This window comes from Aotus nancymaae, unplaced genomic scaffold (genome assembly GCF_030222135.1).
Source record: "Aotus nancymaae isolate 86718 unplaced genomic scaffold, 86718_ANA_hifiasm-v0.15.2.pri h1tg000019l, whole genome shotgun sequence".
In the NCBI taxonomy this organism is placed as follows: domain Eukaryota; kingdom Metazoa; phylum Chordata; class Mammalia; order Primates; family Aotidae; genus Aotus; species Aotus nancymaae.
Genome location: NW_026988431.1, coordinates 8,430,176 through 8,444,956, shown reverse-complemented (window position 1 = coordinate 8,444,956; position 14,781 = coordinate 8,430,176). Strand labels below are relative to the sequence as shown.

The following is a 14,781-nucleotide window of genomic DNA, read 5'->3' as shown; positions in this document are numbered from 1 at the left end:
AGGTCATTAGGAGGGCAGGAGGGGGAAGCATGGATAGTAACTGCTTCCATCCATCCTATCCTGGTCCACACGCAGATAGACACTCTCGGCTTCCCTTAGCATTGGGCCAAGCAGCCTTCTCCAGCTTCAAGAGTCACCTCACAACTTCTGACTTTTTTTGTATGGGTTTCAAAGAATTTAAGGATCTTCCCCTTTGTCAACTGATGCAATGCATGGAAAACCCTTTGTCAATTGGAAAGTGGCCTAATCAAATACAAGGTCTTACGTATTGCATATTTTCCACTATTCTGTTTTTATAAAACTATATCCAGGAAGGATGCAAATAGACATCTTGAGAAATGACTGCAACTTGTGATAGATACATTTCTCTACTGTTTGTCAACCATATTCACTTAGAGCTTGCTAAAAGTAGATGGACTGTGATCTTAAATACTCAGACCTTCTATGTAAGATCACAAACTTAATTCAATGTGCATTATAAAGGGGAGAAGGGAAGAAACTTTTCACTTATTAAATTTTCCACAGAGCTGGTAGATTTTTTTTAATAAAGTATATATTAATAGAAATTAAATATCTTGCATGTTCATATAATTTAAAATATCAAGTTTAGTGTTAAAAGTAAGTACCAAATATAGCGGGATGTTGTCAAAGAAATTCAAGTCGCAAATACTATCAAGAAGCTACAGGGAATTGTCCAGAGTAGGTTAAAGGCAATACCTCATTTAGCAGAAAATTGTGTTTGCACTGTAGCCCTAGCTTGGAGGGAAAGGAGGAAAATGTCTCAGACGTTCTGGATATTAAAAATAAAAACAGCAGAAAAAGAAATTACCTAGTGAAACTTTGGAACTGAGTTCAAAAGCAGACCATAAAGCAGTTAATCGCTGCTTCTCTCCCTAGTCACGCTAAGCTGTAGTGAGAATTACTGTGAGGTTTTTGCAGCTAATTGAAGCAAAGGGGGACAGTCAATGTGCTGTTTTCTTTGGTGCAAACCATTCTTGGTGTTTTTGCTGCCACTTGAAATCAAATCCCAGCTGCATTCATTTAAATAACCCATGAGCCCAGGACAGTATTTGGGCCAATTTGCATGTGTGAGTGATTCTACCCCAGGTGGTATCCATTTGGTGAATGATTACCTGGCCACAGACTGGCTTTCACCACTGGAGATGCTTCAGTTCCTGACCATCCATCGTACTCCCTGTACCGGAAACAGTAACAGAAGACTGCCAAACAGAACTGTCTCAGAGCTGTCTCCTTCTAAGAGAAATCTCTTTTGGAACTTTCCTCTTTTCTTTTTTCTTTCTCCCGTAAAGATTGAAATTTCTGCTTTGAATTGTCCCTGTAGAAATTTGAGACATTGATTTTCATTCTACTTGTTCTCTTCTTCTTAGCCCTCCCTTTTATGCCAGTTTCAACCAACAACTATTTCCGACAGGCAGAGTAGTTCTATTTCCCAGCCCTCATACTTCACCTATATTTGGGGACCTTAATTTCTGGAATGGTGCTCCCATGAACCAATGATGGTAACTCATTTATACTGGTCTGCTACTGAGGCAATGCTCCATGATGTCAGAGGGCATGAAGTTGCCTGGACCAGCAGAGAAGCCCTTCCTGCTGTTTCATGTAGTGGATTAGAGCTCAGACGTTAGAGCCAACATCAATTTCAAATATCAGCTGCACTCACTGTAGGCTGTGGTACCCTGGTCAGTTTCCTTAGTGTGTCTTACCCTGTTTTTTTTTTTTCATTCCTCAAAAATCGTAAGTAAGACCTCCCTCACAGGGATGCTGTGAGGTTGAAATGAGATCTGTGTGTAAAGCACTGAGTACAATGGTGGACACTTGGCAAATGCTCAGTGAAGCTGACTTTATTAACAAGGGGCTATCCAAGAGACGGAGTATCCATTTTCCCTGTTACCATCAGTCACCTCTCAACCACAAAGAGTCCTTTTCCAAAAGGCCAGGTCTGTCCACAGATGTCTTTATTGTGTTCTTGTATATGTTGTCTGACAAAACCAAGCTGCAGGGAGGTTTGGCTCAACAAAATGGCATGCCATCATTTATTAAACTTTGGCAGAAGAGGATTCTGTTCTCCATAATTCACATCCACTTGAAATAATTTCACTTGACTTCATTAAGCTTGAAGAATTGCACTTTTCCTTCACCCTTTCTTCCTCGTAGTTACTTAGCCTTTACAACTCAAAAGATAATTGCTCTATTAACAAATGTTTATAGCATAATAAAGGAGTGGGAGGAAGGCAAAGGCTTTTTTTTTCTATCTGGGCTATTCCTTTTGGTTTCTTGGAAGTACTGGAGAGCAATGGAATAAGTCATAAATAATTTTTGGAAATCAACCAAAAGAATCATTTTCCAGACACTAGTAAACAGTTCTTAACTAGAGATCCTAAGACCTTGTGGGGAATGAGGCTACCAGCAATTCCTAGCGGCTAAAAGGATGTCACCGCAACTCTGAGCTGGAAAGAAATCCTGGCTTTACTGGAAATCGGGAAAAGACTCTGGCAGGTACTGGTAGGGCCTGTGGAAATCCCCTTCTTGGTCCTGGGGTTGAGGGATTTGAGAACCTTCTGGAGAATGCTCCCCTTTTCTTTAGGCTAATGAAGCATTGGGCTCTTCTGAAATCTCTTTTAACTGTGTGTTACAGACTCTAATGTCACCCTTGCCCCAAATTTATATGTTGAAGACCTATCCCCCAGGACTTATGAATGTGACGACATAAGGAAATATGATTTTTAAAGAAGTAATCTAGCTAAAATGAAGTCATTGATCAAATGTGACCAGCATCCTTATGAGAAGATGAGATTAGGACACAGGCAGACACTGGGGGAAGACCATGTAAAGACACTGAAAGAACTGACACTACACGCCCCAGAGAGAGGCCTCAGAAGAAGCAACCCTACCAACACCTTGATTTCACACTTCCAGCCTCTAGAACCATGAGAAAATGCATTTTTGTCTTTTAAGCCACCCAGCCTGTGGCATTTTGTTACGGCAGCCCTAGCAAACTAACCCACTGTGTGTAGGGTCACAGGAAGCACACCCTAATGACTGGGGAAGAGGATTCCTTCTTAGTCCCTTTAAAACGTTCTGAAGGCTTTACAAGGAGTACCCCTCATACTGGGAGACTCCAAGTGGGTGCAGGTAAAAAGGTCCAGGAGTCAGAAGTGATCCTGCTGATGCAATTCACGTCCTTACAGTGACTTTGCTCTATTAGTTGACAACTGGAATCTTGAGCTGTCTTTCTTCTCTCTGTATATATAAGGGCCATTGACACCGAGGGATGCACTTAGCATTCTGCTCTGTCCCCGGCTTTTTCCTCTCTCTCTCCTCTTTCCTTGCTTGCCCCAGAACATAAACTTTGATTTGTCTCTGACCCAGCAATAATGTTTTCCTTGTGAATTATATGTGACGTTACATTATCACCAGTGTTCAAGCCCTCTCCTCAACTCTCTGACCCTGAAGTTTTCTCTTGCTCATATGGTAGGGGAATAATGGCAAGAGTTTTGGTAAAGGGACAATTTTTTCCCCATGACAGATCACTTACGTCATACTTGGGCAAATCTTTCTGAAATCCCTCAGTTTTCCCTCCTGAGAAATACAGGGTTGAGGCAAAACTATTGTTAAGATTCCTCCAGCGTTACCATGCAATGATTATAATCCATCTGCTCCACAAAAATGTATACAAATATACTCATAGATACGCACATCAATATCTTCCCTCAAGTCATGAAGACACAGCTCATTCTTGAAGATCAGCTTGAGTTCAAACGTGGAATGCTGCGCATTCTGTAAAATAACATGAGCAATAAACTGCACTTGCAGAAACCAGTCATTAATGGTCCCAAATAGAAAAATAAACTTCTCTTTGCACTCGTGTTTTCAAGTACCGTAAAAATGCTTACCCTACGTCTCAGATATAGTAAGTCATCATTTAAGAGATATGCGTAGAAATGCTTGGGCCAGATGTTTGTTTTTTTGTTTTTTTTTTCCCGAACACACACAGCTTGTTTGCACACTGCCTTTTACCCACTGCAGCAGTTCGGCCTCAGAGGATAACTAAGAAAAACCTCTGAGATTGTTAGAGGGGAGCTTCACCTGCCAGTCTGGGCTGCAGGATCTCTATAGCAACCAAACATAAATCAAGGAAATGGCCCCTTTTGTAAGTTGGTTAATAGGCACAACATGCTTCTTTAGAAAATCCAACCATTCTTTCAATAGACTTTGATTGAAAGTCAGCCTTTTCTTCAGACACATTCACATTCACATCTAGTAGCAGCTTGTATGGCTGTCCACAGGCTAATTTATTACCCTTTAAAGATCTGGCCAAGAAAAAATGGCTCTCGAAACAATGTTTACATTCAAGGCATAAGCACAGAGCCACAAAAGAACATCCTTCTGTTCTGAACTTGGAATATTAATCTTTAACCCACGACTTTAACTTTCCCTCTCTTATGGGGATCGACAGAACCACTCCTCTCATTAAAATTTTACCAATTTAATACGACGTGGTTTCTAACATGTGAGAAGGCGGTAGTGAATCTGCCTTCCACTTTTTTGCCAAACCTTGATAGAGATGAATTGTTTCTCAATCTCCCCATCCTTTGCTTGAAGAATACCCTGCTTCAGGGGTTGCCGATGAGCAGAGTTGGCTCTCTTGTCCCTAGTAGGAGAATTTGACAAATTAACAAAAATACAAGGGGTGTTCTTCACCGCTGGTGAAGCAGCGAGGGTGGGACCATCAGACGGCGAGACGGCCCCTTCCCACCCTCACCCCACCAAAGTGTAGTTTGGAAACGTGTCCAAGAAATGTCCCAAGTTGAGCAAGTCTTCCCCAGTGTCAGAGTCTAAAGGCGAAGTGGGGCACACACAGCACTTTCTTTCATGTGGGCAGGGTCACATCACTGAGTGAATGGTGAGGTCTCTCTCAAAGAGGGGAGTCAAATGCTATGCCCTGTCTTCTTTTGAGGTGGGAAGAGGAGATGGGGAAAACAAGCCTTTGTAGTTTTTGTTAAAGTAGATGATGAGATGAAAAACTTCTTCTAAAACAAGAGGGAGCTTGCATTGCTCTGGGTAGCTTCAGATCCCAGACAGAGTTAGGCAAGGAAAGATTTATATGAATGCCTCCCTCTTTAGTTTTCTTAAATCCTGAGAAGCCAAAGTCTCCAGAAACCAGACTCCTCAGGAGCCGCCTTCCCTTTGATATGGACAGCTGTCTCCACTGGCAAGTGGAGAAGAAAGAGTCCTGGGTTGGTTTCAAACTGGGCTTGTTTCAACGTGCCCTGGATTTTAGCTGCAGGCCTGTGTTAGGAGAAAACACGGTCCTGCCCTATTCGAGGCTGGTCACTTCGAAATAGCTTTTGCTTTAGTGTCAGTCTGAAAATACCTTTGGGGTCTGTGAAACTGAAGACACCCCTAAAATTTAATGCAAACTAAGCACAGTGTGCTCTCGGCAAGAGCCAAAAAGATCCTAGATGCTCAGTAAAGGTGGTTGGTTTTGGGGTTTTTTTGTGTTTTTTTTTTTTTTTTTTTTTTTCCTGTGGCTGAAAATCCAATGGAGACAAAAGATTAGCTCTCCTAGTTATTCACAGCCTGGGTATGCAGTCACACAACCAGATCAGACTCGTTATGTAGAATTTTTCACCATGTATCCGTGTTCTGTATCCGTGTTCTGATATGCTATGGAGAAGCAGTACAGTACTGTAGTTAAAAATGTGGGCAAAGGCCCTGAACTGTCAGTGTTCAAATCCCAGTTGTGCCACTTACTGGCCGTGTCAGTCTGGGCAGTGAGCACCTGTCTGTACTCAGTTTTGTCATTTGTCAGATGAGACTATAATAGTACCTACTTCATACAGTCGTTACAAGTTGATATGTTAACATGAACCGCTTAGACCAGTGCCTGGCACATCATAAGCCCTCAGATGTTCTTTGTTGTTAACATTTTTAATGCTTCTTTTGTAGTTGATGCTATTGTGTTGTTGACTATGGGAAGAATGCCTATTACCCAATGTGCAACACAGCGTTTTCCAATTTCGGATGATATTTTGCAGAACACTGGACAAAAGAAAAAGAATTTCCCAAGGCTAGAGTTACTCCATTTAAAAAAAAGATGCAGAGAGAGGAAGCAGCTGTGTCTATGACAATAACTAATCCCATTTGCCTCAAACCATCATCACCTAGTATATCTATCTTTGCTTCCATCTGATTAAATGGAAATATCTCAGGTTTAGGAGTTCTGGCTAAAAACGTTGTATGTATTTGTCTTCTGTCTGTTCCCTGCCACGAAAATGAAGAACTGGTTCTGCTCATCTACTAGCCTAGCCAGTCTTACAGGGTCACAACCTAGTTGCATTTTTGAAATTCAAGCCCAGGATGCTGGGACTCCATTTCACATGTGTTGCAACTGGGAGTGGCTGCTCATTTGTTCTAAGGGCTTTGTTCCTTTGAATAAGCCTTCTCAGCTTCAGCCCAAGTATCACAGAGACAATAACTTCAGAGGAGGTAAGGAGGGGATGTTCACCAAAGGATTCACCAAGGAAAACGCAGCCTGTTTCCCAGGAAAGAGCTTCACATCTCTTAAGAATTCCATGAACAAATCAGAAGTTGCCAAAAGTTTCAGTGGAGTTAAGAAACCAAAGAGGACTGAGATAAAGCAAAAAGCAAAACAAAATCTGTTTTGATTATGTTGTCATTCATTAAGCATTAAGTTTATAAACACTGGGCACTCACTGAGAAGCAGCATCTTCTAGTAGGAAAAGTCAGGTTTTGAAGAGAGACATTTGAACCCCGGGAATTTAACTTACTGCATGGCCGTAGGCATGTCTTGGTCTTGAATTCATTCTGTCTACCAGCCAGCATCCAGGAAGGAAAGAAAATGCCATTCCAGCTATTTCTAACAGAAGGAATTTAATATGGGGAGTTGGTCATACCGTTGATGTAAGAGCTAAAAGAAGAAACTGCAGGATGGGGCCACCCCTTTCCCCAACCCAGTCTGAAGGGCCTACAGGAAGAGATGGTGCTATTGCAGGTTAAGATCTGGGGCAGACAGTGGGAGCTGAAACCTCAGAGGAAATTCAGTCACTGGGAGAAGCCACCGAAGGCAGAGGGGGAGAGGAGAGAGGCCATAGCTTCTCCCTTTCCAGCTGCCCATTGGTGGAAGCTTAGAAGAGAGAGGAGAAAGTGGGAGTGGATGGGGGGAAGGAGGAGGAAAAATCAGAAGCTTTGCAGATTTGCTCTCAGATTCATTCCCTGCCCTTACCCTGCTCTGCTCTTTATCACAGGGTATTGAGATGTATACACAGATAATAGTGCCCCGGTTAGCCCTGTACTATGTGATCAGTCCTGCTCTGTCTCATGGATACCAGAAAGTATGTCTGTTTTTACCTCTCAAAACAATCTTAATCTGTTCATTTTCCCAAAGGAGTAATATGTCACCCAAATTATATAGACTGTTACCAGTTAGCATATAACTCTCTTATGCTATTGAGGCACCGTGGTACAGTAGTTAAGAACAAGAGTGCTTAAGTACTTGTGTTCAAATCCTGATTGTGCCTGCTTTGTGACTTTTGGGCATTTTAACTGCTATGGTCTGAGTATTTGTTTCCCTCAAAAAAATCTCCATGTTGAAATCCAGTCCCCAATGTGTTGGTATTAAGAGGTGGAGTTGGCCAGTCACTGTGGCTCAGGTCTGTAATCTCAGCACTTTGGGAGGCCGAGGCAGGTGGATCACGAGGTCAGGAGTTCGAGACCAGCCTGACCAACATGGTGAAACCCCGTCTCTACTAAAAGAACAAAAATTAGCCAGGCTTGGTGGCACGCACCTGTAATTCCAGCTACTCAGGAGGCTTGAACCCAGGAGAGGGAGTCTGCTGCGAGCTGAGATTGTGCCACTGCACTCCAGCCTGGGCGACAGATCAAGACTTTGTCTCAAAAAAAAAAAAAAATGAGGTGGAGTTATGGGGAGGTGATAAGGCTCTGTCCTCATAAATGGCATTAATGCCCTTATAAAAGGGGCTTGAGGGAGCCCTTTTTGCCCTTTTACTATGTGAGGATGTAGTGAGAATATACCATCTATGAAGAACAGAACTTCCCCAGACATTCAAATCTGCTAGAACCTTGATTTTGGACTTCCCAGGCTCCAGAACTATGAGCAGTAAATTTCCATTTTTTGTATATTACCCAGTCTAAGGTATTTTGTTACAGCAACTTGGGCAGACTAAGACATTAACCTCTCAGTTTTCTTGTTCATATAATGGGATTAAAAAGAGTCCCAACCTCATGACATTTTTATCTGCCTAATATGTAGGGCTGTATATTATTTTAAGTATTAAATGAAAATTCTCCCAAGCCCTAAGATTTTGATACATCAGGGGCCCAGTTTTATTGCTGTGACATGTGGACAAGATGGGACTACTTCTCCCTTGGTTTTGACTAAGGCACCCACATGCTAGATATTGAATATCAATCTAAATGTGAGACAGATCATCAACAGCAGGAAATTAGAAGTTGAGAACAAGTTCCATGATCCCTTAGCTTCTTTACCACAGCAGCTACAAGGAGAATTCAGAAGTATCAGAAGGGGGACAAGGACATATGGAGATGGAGGATTTGTTTGGAGAAAAGGGAGCTTTGGCTCACACACCAGAGGGTTTCTCAATAGTATATCTTTTTGCCTCAGTAAATTTTCATGGTTTTCTATATTAGAGACTTAGAATCTATGTGAACCAACTGTCTAAGGAAAGTAATTTCAAGGATGCATAATCTTACATAATAGAATGAACCTCAGGGACAGCCACCAAAGAGGCAAAACTCGAGATGAGCCTTGGAAGAAGAAACTTAGAAGAGGGTCAGAAGACACACATGTCATTAAATATTGCAGAAACAAGGCAAAATCCTCTCGGAAGCACAGAAGACAATCTGAAAGGGAAAGCAGCCTGGAGTCTGCTGAAAGGGCTTTTTTCCCTAAATAAGCCGGTAATTAGGATTTTGCTGGAAGCTCCGACTTCCAGGAAAATTAAGCTATCTATGTCCATGGGAAATGTAGGGTGGGAAGTAACTTTACCATCTCCTAGCTTTCTGGGAACTGAGGCAAATTATCTCCATACTTACGTTTCATCATCTATAAAGTGTTAATTTTAATTGTACTTACCTCTTGAAGGCAATGTGAGGTTGAAGTGAGTTCATACATGAGTAGGCTTAGCATGGTACCCAGCAGATAGTAAACATTCAAAAATTCTTAGTTCAATTATTTTAATTACTTAGTGGTAAAGGTCTGGCAGAAAAGAAATGAAATGATGTGGATTACTGGAGTGGGGGAAAAACCTCACTCTAACTGGGGGGGTCAACTTATTCCCTGTCCAAACTGTTTACTGTTTAATTCAGTGGTTCTCAGAAAGGATCTCTAACGCTGACCCATGAACTGGTCCATGTGTTACTAGTTATAATTTGGAAGTCCCTATTGCTTTTGTTTGCTTGCCCGAATTCATAATATATTTAAGTGAGCCAGACATCTCACTGGCATGCCATCCTAGCAGTGCTTTACTTCTAAGCTGTCCTGGACAAGATGTTTTATAGGAGTGAGAAGATACGTCTTCAATATCATGGGCAGTCCATGAGGCTCGTGGACTGAGAAGGTTCCTAGAGACTTTGAGTTTTGTATAGGGCTCTCATTCCTTACCTAGATAGTGTCCAAGAAAGAGCTCAATGGACTCTAAAATGGCTAAAGACTGAGATCCTTTATCTGGCCTGTGTAGACTTAGAAGAGTTTCATGTATATAAACTTGAGGAAATCCATGAACTCTGTGATGTTATGCAAAATGGTATGTTCCCACACAAGTGTACATCTTGGAAGGGGATTAATTGCTTTCATCATATTCTCAAATGGTTAAGAAATAATTCAGGATAAAGTAAGGGAATTAAGGTCTAGACTTTTCTGCCGACAGAATAATTAGACCTATAACTGAAACAGAATTAAAGGAAGAAAGGAGCTTACGGTCAGTTCAGTTGGCCCTACAACCTCTCCCTCCCTACCCCTGACATTGTTTGAAAAACCGAGGACTCAGAAGCTATTTTTTTTTTTCAACTTATAGCTGACTTTTAATTTTATTTTGGATTTAGACTGGTCAAAGGTATTGCTACTTCCTCCACAGAGATGAAATATTATATGAATTCATAAGAATCATGGTTTGTTTGTTTTCTTGTAATCTGAAACAGCTTTTATCACAAACCTAATTCATAAAGAGAAGCTAATCATGTACAGGGAAAAGCAGATCTTTGTGGGGATTTTTTTCCTTTAAGTTTTCAGCATAATTATAATCTTATTTTTTCCTTTTGTTTTCTTCCCTATTAAAAGCAAGAGATGATCCAATTTTTTCCCCTCACTCCCCAGTCTAGTCTCATGCATGGGACTAATTAGACAAATCACTGGAAGAACATTCATCTTTATCCAGGAGGAGGTTTTCAGAATTTTTTTTGATGTTGTCCTGGATTTCTACTTTTTCAGAGGCTTTTTGAAATGACAGATGGACTCAACTGCTTTTAATGCCTGGTGGGGCAAGGAAGAATTGCATTCACTTATGTGTGTGTATACATATGAGAAACATTAATTTTTAATTTACTCTGTTTACCTTGAGAAACTGCCAGTGAATGATTCAGATATTCCACAGAAAGGGACTTTCTTTTGTAATATAGGACAAAAGACAGCTAAGCATGTGTTCTTTCTTCAAAGCGGAGGTTCAGGGTAGGGGGAACAGTATTTATTTGTGCAGCTTACAGAAGGACTACTTTGACTCTGTAAACACTCATATAATTTTATTAAGAATTGCTACCAAATCTTTTCATCTAGTATATGCTTAAAAACTCGGCTTAGATACAGTGATAGTGAGAGAGCAGGCTGTTCCCACATTCCTTTAATTTACCAATTCTTTATGTGTCTGTGTTTTCGAATCAAATCCCAGGACGATGATTTGCATAGTGTTGAGTTAGGCTGGTCTCTGATTTTTAGTCCCAGGTATGACACTAGCTTTGGGTTCCAGCAATCTTCCTCCTCTGTCTTGCACTTGGGTGTCTCAGGAGGCCGGATGCATGGGGTCTACTGATTCTAAGGAGGAGAAAAGCTTTTCAGCTTCCCTGAGGGGGTTGAGGATGAGAACTGGAGCATTCTAAAGGGTTTTCTAATAACTTATGTGTACAACCTGATTGATGGACTCTGGAGGCTTCTTTAACTCTGCCCAATTGTCCAAGAACCCCTCCAGGATTCACTCAGACTCAAGGTGGGCTTGGGACCCAGACCTGATGGCAAATTCCTGAACAGACCTAGAATATCTGAAATATTCTAGACTCCCTTGTACGCGTATGCTAATACGCATTCCACATCTAAGGAGTCACTGTTCGTATCATAGATATCGTAGACTTGTACAGTTACTAAAAGAGCTTTCTGGCAATGGCATTAAGGCGACTTGTTCTTACAGGGTCAGTGGATTAGCCCAGGTTTACGTAATATAAAAACTGTTTATTATCAGTTTGGGGTTTTTATAAAAAAATAAGTAACATTTAGTGAGTATTTAGTGGGGAATGGTGGTTGACCTCTCCCCTCAGGACGGACTTCTTAATCTCAATTCAGAGAATCCTTCAACTTAAATAGCAAAAGGAGAGAGATATATCTTCATTCTCACTGCAGCCTCGACATTTTCTGGCTCTGGTGATCCTCCTATGTCATCCTCCCAAATAGCTGAGACTATAGGCACACACTATCATGCCTGGCTAATTTTTGAATTTATTTTGTAGCGAAAGAGTCCTAACCATGTTGACCAGGCTGGTCTCAAACTCTTGAGCTTAGGCAGTCCTCCCACCTTGGCCTCCCGAATTGCTAGGATTACAGGCATGAGCCATCACACCTGGCTCTCCGCACTCCTAAATTTGAAATTATGAATGGAAGTAACCGCAGTATTACAAGCAGTGCCTGTGATATTTTTCATATCACATTTAATTGTTGCAATATTTCCATTTTTTAAGACACTTATTTTTTAAAGTTTTAAGAAGACCATAAAATTGGTTTCCTTTTTAATCCTACATATTTTATTTCAGGAATATTATTCTGAGATGGAGTTCACAACCCTTATCAGCCTACTAAAAGGCCTATGGCACCAAAATAAAAAAGAGATTCTATAGGAGAAAGTTAAAGACTAGAAAATAGTAATTTCTTTATCTTTCCTATTCGAGAATAATTTGCCTCTGCCTCTTAGCAACTGACTGTGGAAAAGTCAAATAATTGTGTACGAATCTACCTGAACAGTTTGCTATCTATGTCTAATTCCCATGCAGTGTAATTACAACTATGCATAGCATTAAATATGAGTCAAATTGGTTTTTAATTCATTTGATTTGATTTCAGCACCAAGATCTGTGCATTTAGGCATAGTTTCATAGTTTATGCTTTCATAAGATACGGTTGAGGAGTAGATGATATCACACGAAATAATCTGAGAACCACTGCTCTAAATTTAACCTGTGTTTCTGTTATCGCTGCTTCAGTGTGTCTGATAAACACTCTCTTGTATGACAAGACATGACACTGCTGTCTACAAAACGTCCTTGCATTATTTGTTCAGCACAAATGCATACTCCTCATGTGGAAAAATGATTAAGATGCTGTAAAATGTGGCACAATGTCTTGATCATGTCTTTGTGGAGGAAGCAGAGTATGTGCTGAACAATAATTTTTCACAATGTACGAGACTCTTGATCGAACCTTTAATAGAGACAATCTAGTCTCTGAATCATTAACTCCAAATTCTAGAAGAAAGAATATGACTAAGTCTGATATCCTTCTTGATCCATTGAAGAGGCACAGGGACAAGGTCTCACAGTACAAATAGTTCTGCAGGGACCTTTGCAGGCAGAGGGCAGTTTTCTGAGAAGAACAGAGGGAACCAAAGCTTTCTGTAGCAGAATCAGAAAGGCTTGAAAAGGAGAGACCCTAATGGTTACTCAGGGAAGCTAGGACTATGTCTCCCCACTGTTTTAGTCACTTTTGGCTGCTGCTATAATAAAATACAGACCATCTCTGATGTACAATGGTTGAACTTAGATTTTTTGACTTTGCAATGAGTTTATTGGGATGTAACCTCATTGTGAGTTGAGAAACATTTGGATCTATGGAAGTTTCACTTAATTTTTTTACATTATGCTGGGTTTATCAGGGTATTAAAAGCATTTTTCACTTGTGTGTTATTTATGATAGTTTTTACTTACTATGGATTTATCAGGACATAACCTCATTATAAGTCGAGGAGCATTGTACTACATACAGTCTGAATACCAATGGGGTTATTCTCCCTCAGCTCCCTGGGGACTCTCCATGTTGTGTATATCACCAGTGGGAGGATCCTCCATTGTGTGTCTTGGGCTGTTACATACAGCCTGATGTTGAGGCAGCCCTAGGGCACTGCTGGTCTCGAGCTCTTACAGCAGGTACAGAGTTACAGCTCTGTGCTGGTGATAATCATGGCTACCTTCTCCTTATAACCATAAGGTCCTGTATGTTCCTCCATTTCTATTTAGTGCATTCATATTGTGTTGCAGAGTGTGGATATGTACTTGTGATTCCATTTCTCAGTTCTGTATTTTGTATGGAGGTGGGCATTGATTTTTGGCAGGTATTCCATCTACCATCTTAAACGGGAAATCTAGCATATCTTTAGAACACTGAGGATTCTAGAAGCAGGACTTAAAGTGCTGGTCTTGACAAGAACAAACATCCCTGTGCTCCTCTCCCTAACATCTGAGGCTCTTGTGGTGGCGGCTTCAGCCACTAGTAATGGAAGATGGCACCAATGTCACGTCTGAGAAAATATCTTTGGCATAGGTGCCAGACCATTGGTGTCAGCACTGGGATCACGGTGCTAAAGACACACCTCTAGTAGCGCCAGAAATAGCAGAGGTCTGAGTAATCGCCACTATTAAAGGTACCTTGCAGGAGAAAAGGGCAATGGCCCACAGGAGTGAAGTTGATTGGCGCAAATGAGAAACTAACAGTAAAACCGTAGCGAGTCCTCACGTTAAGTTCACATTAATGCCGGGAAGAATAAATAAAAGGGAATTATAATCACAATGAGATACCGCTTTATGCTGACTACCATGACTAAAACCAAAATGTCGGACAATAACAAGTGTTAGCAAGGATGAGGAGAATTTGGAAGCCTCCTCTAGTGCTAGTAAAATTATCAGTGCTGCAGTAGCTTTGGAAAACAGTCTAGCATCTCTCAAAAGGTTAAAGAGTAAGCATATAAACCAGTAATTCCACTCCTAGGATGTACTCAAAGGAATTGAAAACGTGTTCACACAAAACCTTGAAAGTGAAAGTTCTTGCAGCATTATTCATTATAGACTAAAAGTGTAAATAACCCAAACATTCAACTGGTGAATGGATAAATGTGTTACATCCACAAAATAGAGTATTATTCAGCCATGAAAAATGAAGTGCTGATACTAGTTACAACATGGAGTAACCCGGAATATGTTATGCTGATTAAAAGAATTCAGTCACAAATGCCACATACGGTATGATCCCATTTAGATGCAATATTCAGAATACGTTCATATGACAGAAAGTAGCTTCCAGGGGCTGGGGACAAGGGACGATGGGGAGTGACTGTTAAGGGGCCTGGGGTTTCTTTGGGAGATGATTAAAATGTTTTAGGATTAGGGAGTGGTGCTATTTGCACACCTTTGTGAATAGACTTAAAACCACCAAGTTTTATATTATAAAAGGGT

General features: G+C 40.9%; 1 protein-coding gene and 1 pseudogene across 3 annotated transcripts in view; both read left to right on the top strand.

The window, feature by feature from the left end:
- Positions 1-14,781, top strand: part of RARB (retinoic acid receptor beta) — a 777,639-nt gene that overhangs the window by 477,519 nt on the left and 285,339 nt on the right. The window lies entirely within an intron of this gene.
- LOC105705567 (uncharacterized) overlaps positions 3,057-14,781 on the top strand; it is a 34,706-nt pseudogene continuing 22,981 nt past the window's right edge.